Source organism: Amblyraja radiata, chromosome 24, assembly GCF_010909765.2.
Source record: "Amblyraja radiata isolate CabotCenter1 chromosome 24, sAmbRad1.1.pri, whole genome shotgun sequence".
Taxonomy (NCBI): domain Eukaryota; kingdom Metazoa; phylum Chordata; class Chondrichthyes; order Rajiformes; family Rajidae; genus Amblyraja; species Amblyraja radiata.
Genome location: NC_045979.1, coordinates 25499411 through 25506894, shown reverse-complemented (window position 1 = coordinate 25506894; position 7484 = coordinate 25499411). Strand labels below are relative to the sequence as shown.

The 7484-nt window shown below is 46.9% G+C and overlaps 1 protein-coding gene across 2 annotated transcripts in view; it reads left to right on the top strand.

Annotated features, from left to right (window-relative positions):
* The first annotated feature begins 7069 nt into the window (after positions 1-7069).
* The window catches only part of sycp3 (synaptonemal complex protein 3), a 63141-nt gene continuing 62726 nt past the window's right edge, over positions 7070-7484 (top strand). Inside the window, exon 1 of one of the 2 annotated variants that reach the window (XM_033042675.1) lies at positions 7070-7246. The gene's annotated coding sequence lies outside the window, so the exon portion shown is untranslated. The remainder of the gene's footprint in view (positions 7247-7484) is intronic. The other variant, XM_033042676.1, reaches the window with a different exon arrangement.

The following is a 7484-nucleotide window of genomic DNA, read 5'->3' as shown; positions in this document are numbered from 1 at the left end:
GCACAGATAAGAGTTGGTCTTGGCATCATGTTCGGCACAGGCATTGTGGGCTGAAGGGCATATTCCTGTGCCGCAGAGTTGTGTATTCAAAGAGAATTCCAAAGATACATTGAAATTCCAATAATCAGCTGTCTGACCATTCAGAAATCCTGATGGTTTGGCATGTGGCTCACCAGATGATGTTTGCTAGTCATCCTTCTGTTTTCGGAACTCTGGTTCCTGCAGTCCTCTTACACTCAAGGAGGCTCTGTTTCTCATCCTATCAGCTAAACAGGATCCTACTTCCCATGCTTCCTTTACTGTAAACACACCCAGCTCACTGCAAATTTTATTTTAAGATTTCACACCATCTTAAAGGGATGAATTAAAATGTGTTGGGGTATTTTGTGTTTTTTTTAAAACAGCATCCAGTAATCTGGAAAACTTTCAAATCCAGCACCACTAAACCCCATGTGTACTGGATTTTCAGTTTTGCCGTAAATAACTCTTGACAGAATAAATGTCACCTCATCTGTCTTAATTGGGTGGCATTTAGTTTTTAAAATTTCTATGGGTGGCGCCAGCAATGGTTGCATCACCAACAGTCTGTTTGTCCCTTCCTTCTTTGGTGTTTTAATAGTATGTGTTAAATGTATGTTTTTAGTGTTCTTTAGCTTGATTTGTGTGGGGGAAACTTTTTTAATCTCTTACCTCGACGGAGATGCAATTTTTTTCTGTATCGTATCTCCGTCCGCACCGCGGCCTAACTGTGTAATTGGCAGCCTTTGCTGGAGCTCCAACCACGGGAGCCTGCGAACTTACCATCACGGAGCTCGCAATCCCTTTGTCAGGGATCGACCTCTGAGCTTCAACCGCGGGATCCTGCGGACTTAAACATCACAGAGCTCGCAGTTGGATAGAGACTGACTTCGAGAGTTTCAAGCCGCTGGAGCTTCGACCGCCCCAACGGCTTCGACCGCCCCGACGCGGGGGCTTCGATCGCCCCGACATGGAGGCTTCGACCGCCGGCTGGGGGAGCTTCGATCGCCCTGATGAATGATTCAACTGCCCCGACCAAGGGAGAAAAAAGAGGAAGATTGGACTTCATTGCCTTCCATCAGTGAGGAATGTGGGGAATCCGCTGTGGTGGATATTTATGTTAACTTTTATATAGTTGTGTGTCTTGTTTTTTTTAGTATGGCTGTATGGGAATTCGCATATCACTGTACCTTAATTGGTACACATGATAATAAAAGACCTTTGAAACCTTTAAACACATTTTAATTATAGACCCAACACCATTCCAGGAGCTACCAATGAAGGTCCCAACCCAAAATGTTGCACCCTTTCCCTCCACAATTGCTCACTAATCCACTAATCAAAGAGTTTAATTTGGTCAAATTTGGTTCATAAATTAAAAATGGAGATTTGCTGAAAAACAGAAAGCAGTCAAATTTAAAAGAGAATTTTCCCAGACTTTTCAGCAAATCTCCATTTTTAATTTACGAATCAAACTTGACCAAATTCAACTCTTTCACTAAGATACTCCAGCACTCTGTTTTAAGATTCCAGCTTCTGCAGGTCCTTGTGTTTCCAGGAGTTTCCAATGATGGATGCACCAAAGACAAGTTCTTCAATTATTAAGCGGTGTTCCTTTAGATGTTGTTCCTTGTTAGCTTGCACCAACACCTCTTCACCACACAATGCCATTTTAGAGCATCACTTGTTGAAATGGGAGCAGGTTGGTTTGAAGCCTTTTTGCCTCAGAATTTTAATCTTGGTTTTCATTAACACTGTTTGCTCTGCATTTGCGCGATTTAAAGGGACACTTTCATTTTGTTTTAACTGCTGTACTATGCTGCACAACAGTCCGGAGGTAGATCATTGATTCTGAAATATGTTCCTCCTACCCAGAGTCCATGGACAAAATCCACTGCCACCCCACCCAGGGCTTGGAACCTGCAGTGGTCCTGGTGATCTGCAGCTGCAGGACAAGCGTCAGACGTATGGCCAGGAACCTTGAGAAAGAGGATTTCTAATCTGCAGAGACTAGTTTAGAAACACTTCTTGCTTGTGTTAAAGTTGTGTTAACTTGCATGGCATGCTTCGCATCATTAAACACCATTTTAGATCGTCATCTTGCATTGTGCAGTTTGTAATAGAATCGAAGACGAACGACAGAACTGCTGTAGTTTTGGGAGCAACAGCAGCAGGAGATTAGCAAGAGATACGACTGATTGGCTCTAGCCCAAGTGGGAGGAGAGAAGTGAAAACAGTTAAAGTAGAGTCCAAGGACAGGCAGACTTTACTCAGAACTGCAGTAGTTTTGGGAGCAACAGCAGCAGGAGCTAAGCAAGAGATACGACTGATTGGCTCTAGCCCAAGTGGGAGGAGAGAAGTGAGTCAGTGCAGGGAAAGCAGTTGAAAACTGAGGAATTTGGTTTGAAAATTGGTAAATCAGGCAATTTATCAGTCAATTTAAGTAAGACGGCACTTAGCGAGCGGCAGTGAGTGAGCGGCCTTGCGAGAGAAGTGCCCTGTGAGAAAAGTGTGAGTCTTTGGCTCGAGAGTCTTCGGCGCTGAGGAGAGGAGACCACGCAATACGTTTGAGAGGTAGAGACGAAAGAAGGAGATGTCAGGCAAGCTGATTCAGTGCGATGCTTGCAGTATGTGGGAGGTCAAGGACACCGCTGGTGCCTCTGGCTGCTACAAATGCGAGAAGTGCATCCAGGTAGAGCTCCTGAAGGGCCGTGTTGGGGAACTGGAGAAGCAAGTGGATGACCTCCGGTTCGTCCGAGAAACGGAGTCGTTCCTCGACAAGTCCTACAGTACGATTGTTACACCTAAGGTACTGGAAGAGAGAAGGTGGGAGACAGTGAGAACGGGAGGGAAGCATGGAATGCCAACTTCCCCGGGTGTTGTACCTCTTGTGAACAGATTCACCCACTTAGAAGCTGTCGGGACAGAAGAGGTGTTTACACTGGGCGGCGGACTGGCTTGTGATGCGAATAGGGCTGTTGAGCCAAAACCAAAAAGGCCTAAGGCAGGCAACGCCATTGTAGTGGGAGACTCCATTGTGAGAGGTACGGACAGGGGTTTCTGCGGCAACAGACGGGATGCAAGGATGGTGTGCTCCCTTCCTGGTGCCAGGATCCAGGATGTCACGGACAGAGTGCAGAAAATCCTCAAGGGCGAAGGTGAACATCCGGAAGTGGTAGTGCATGTCGGCACAAACGATGTCGGAAAGAAGGGGATGAATATTCTGCAGCGTGACTTTAGAGAGCTCGGAAAAATGCTGAAAAGCAGGACCTCCAGGGTTGTTATCTCCGGTTTGCTTCCAGTTCCTCGTGCTGGCGAGAGCAGGAACAGGGAGATACGGCACCTGAACGTGTGGCTGAGGAACTGGTGCACGGGGCAGGGATTTAGATTCTTAGTTCACTGGGATCTGTTTTGGGGTAAGGGGGAACTGTACAAAAGGGATGGATTGCATCTTAACAGGTGTGGGACCAGCATTCTGGCAGGCAGGTTTGCCACTGCTACACGGGTGGTTTTAAACTGAATAAGGGGGGTGGGGTGTCGAATGGGATAGTGGAGGATGGAGTTAAAGGGAAAGGGTTTCTTAAATGTGTGAGCGTAGAGACAGAGGGGTGTAAAATGAGGGTAGAAGCAATAGGTAGCAAGGTGAAAAGTAAAAGTGGCAGGCAGACAAAACCAGGGCAAAAATCAAAAAGGGCCACTTTTCAACATCATTGTATAAGGGGTAAGAGTGTTGTAAAAACAAGCCTGAAGGCTTTGTGTCTCAATGCAAGGAGCATTTGTAATAAGGTGGATGAGTTGAATGTGCAGATAGCTATTAATGACTATGATATAGTTGGGATCACGGAGACATGGCTCCAGGGTGACCAAGGCTGGGAGCTGAACATCCAGGGATATTCAATATTCAGGAGGGATAGAGAAAGGAAAAGGAGGTGGGGTAGCGTTGCTGATTTGAGAGGAGATTAACGCAATGGAAAGGAAGGACATTAGTTTGGAGGATGTGGAATCGGTCTGGGTAGAGCTGCGAAACACTAAGGGGCAGAAAACGCTGGTGGGTGTTGTATACAGGCCACCTAACAGTAGTAGTGAAGTTGGAGATGGTATCAAACAGGAAATTAGAAATGCGTGCGACAAAGGCAAAACCGTTATAAAGGGTGACTTCAATCTACATATAGATTGGGTGAATCAAATTGGCAGGGGTGCTGAGGAAGAGGATTTCTTGGAATGTATGCGGGATAGTTTTCTAAACCAACATGTAGAGGAACCAACGAGAGAGCAGGCTATTTTAGACTGGGTATTGAGTAATGAGGAAGGGTTAGTTAGCAGTCTTGTTGTACGTGCCCCCTTGGGCAAGAGTGACCATAATATGGTTGAGTTCTTCATTAGGATGGAAAGTGACATTGTTAATTCAGAAACAATGGTTCTGAACTTAAAGAAAGGTAACTTTGAGGGTATGAGACGTGAATTGGCCAAGATTGACTGGCAATTAATTCTAAAAGGGTTGACGGTGGATATGCAATGGAAGACATTTAAAGACTGCATGGATGAACTACAAAAATTGTTCATCCCAGTTTGGCAAAAGAATAAATCGGGGAAGGTAGTACATCCGTGGATAACAAGGGAAATCGGGGATAGTATCAAAGCGAAGGATGATGCGTACAAATTAGCCAGAAAAAGCAGCATACCGGAGGACTGGGAGAAATTCAGAGACCAGCAGAGGAGGACAAAGGGCTTAATTAGGAAAGGAAAAATAGATTATGAAAGAAAACTGGCAGGGAACATAAAAACTGACTGCAAAAGTTTTTATAGATATGTGAAAAGAAAGAGATTAGTTAAAACAAATGTAGGTCCCTTGCAGTCAGAAACAGGGTGAGTTGATCATGGGGAACAAGGATATGGCGGACCAATTGAATAACTACTTTGGTTCCGTCTTCACTAAGGAAGACATAAATAATCTGCCGGAAATAGCAGGGGACCGCGGGTCAAAGGAGTTGGAGGAATTGAGTGAAATCCAGGTTAGCCGGGAAGTGGTGTTGGGTAAATTGAATGGATTAAAGGCCGATAAATCCCCAGGGCCAGATAGGCTTCATCCCAGAGTACTTAAGGAAGTAGCTCCAGAAATAGTGGATGCATTAGTAATAATCTTTCAAAACTCTTTAGATTCTGGAGTAGTTCCTGAGGATTGGCGGGTAGCAAACGTAACCCCACTTTTTAAGAAGGGAGGGAGAGAGAAAACGGGGAATTACAGACCAGTTAGTCTAACATCGGTAGTGGGGAAACTGCTAGAGTCAGTTATTAAAGATGGGATAGCAGCACATTTGGAAAGTGGTGAAATCATTGGACAAAGTCAGCATGGATTTACAAAAGGTAAATCATGTCTGACGAATCTTATAGAATTTTTCGAGGATGTAACTAGTAGTGTGGATAGGGGAGAACCAGTGGATGTGGTGTATCTGGACTTCCAGAAGGCTTTCGACAAGGTCCCACATAAGAGATTAGTATACAAACTTAAAGCACACGGCATTGGGGGTTCAGTATTGATGTGGATAGAAAACTGGCTGGCAAACAGGAAGCAAAGAGTAGGAGTAAACTGGTCCTTTTCACAATGGCAGGCAGTGACTAGTGGGGTACCGCAAGGCTCAGTGCTGGGACCCCAGCTATTTACAATATATATTAATGACCTGGATGAGGGAATTGAAGGCAATATCTCCAAGTTTGCGGATGACACTAAGCTGGGAGGCAGTGTTAGCTGTGAGGAGGATGCTAGGAGACTGCAAGGTGACTTGGATAGGCTGGGTGAGTGGGCAAATGTTTGGCAGATGCAGTATAATGTGGATAAATGTGAGTTTATCCATTTTGGTGGCAAAAACAGGAAAGCAGACTATTATCTAAATGGTGGCCGACTAGGAAAAGGGGAGATGCAGCAAGACCTGGGTGTCATGGTACACCAGTCATTGAAAGTAGGCATGCAGGTGCAGCAGGCAGTGAAGAAAGCGAATGGTATGTTAGCTTTCATAGCAAAAGGATTTGAGTATAGGAGCAGGGAGGTTCTACTGCAGTTGTACAGGGTCTTGGTGAGACCACACCTGGAGTATTGCGTACAGTTTTGGTCTCCAAATCTGAGGAAGGACATTATTGCCATAGAGGGAGTGCAGAGAAGGTTCACCAGACTGATTCCTGGGATGTCAGGACTGTCTTATGAAGAAAGACTGGATAGACTTGGTTTATACTCTCTAGAATTTAGGAGATTGAGAGGGGATCTTATAGAAACTTATAAAATTCTTAAGGGGTTGGACAGGCTAGATGCAGGAAGATTGTTCCCGATGTTGGGGAAGTCCAGGACAAGGGGTCACAGCTTAAGGATAAGGGGGAAATCCTTTAAAACCGAGATGAGAAGAACTTTTGTCACACAGAGAGTGGTGAATCTCTGGAACTCTCTGCCATAGAGGGTAGTCGAGGCCAGTTATTTGGCTATATTTAAGAGGGAGTTAGATGTGGCCCTTGTGGCTAAGGGGATCAGAGGGTATGGAGAGAAGGCAGGTACGGGATACTGAGTTGGATGATCAGCCATGATCATATTGAATGGCGGTGCAGGCTCAAAGGGCCGAATGACCTACTCCTGCACCTATTTTCTATGACATAGCCAGATCAAAGCAATGCTTCGGTGAATGAAATGATTAAATGTGTACTAAGTTTAAAAAGTAACATGCAGTGATAGTGCCTCTTTGCAACAACATGGCTTCCTAGCCACCAGAGTGCGGTCCTCAGCCGAGCTCGCAGCCCAACCCAGCACGGCTCGGACCAAAGTTCATAGAGCGGTGCCTATGATCTTTGGCTCGGACGACCACCGATGTGCATCAAATATAATAGAGCGGAGCAGCTCGCTATAGGAGCTTTGGAGCGGAGCTCCCGCTCTATGATCTTTGATGTGCGTTGTCTCGTTGGATGCCGGCGGACGTCAAGTGATTGGACGTTGCGTTATCTCATTGGCTGCCGACGGCCCTCGGGCAGAGGGCGCGAAGCCTGGGAGCTCGAGCTGGCGGCGCGCGGGCGGACACGCGCCCGGCTGCGGACAGCGCGAGCGCCGACGGTTCCCGCCCAGGAGAGCACGCCTCGTCTCGCAGTGAGGACGGCCCGTTGCTGTGGCGACAGGAGAGTGGGTGGGGGTGGGGAAGGTGTGGCCAGAGGCAAGGTCACGCGGTGGCGGGAAAACGTCGACGGACTGTAGAGGGTGAGGTGTCTTGGAAAGGGGTCTGAAGTGTTCAAGGATAGGGGTGAGGTGTCGGTGGGTGAGGTGATTGGGGATGGGGTAGATGTGTCCAGGGGCGAGGTGTCGGGGAATAACCATGAGTCGCGAGGAAGGAGCGTGAGGTGTCGGTGGACGAGGGGTCAGGGGTGAGGTATCGGGGTGGGCGTGAGGTGTCGAGGGTGATATGTGGTAGGAGGGAGCGTGGGGTGGCGAGGGGGGG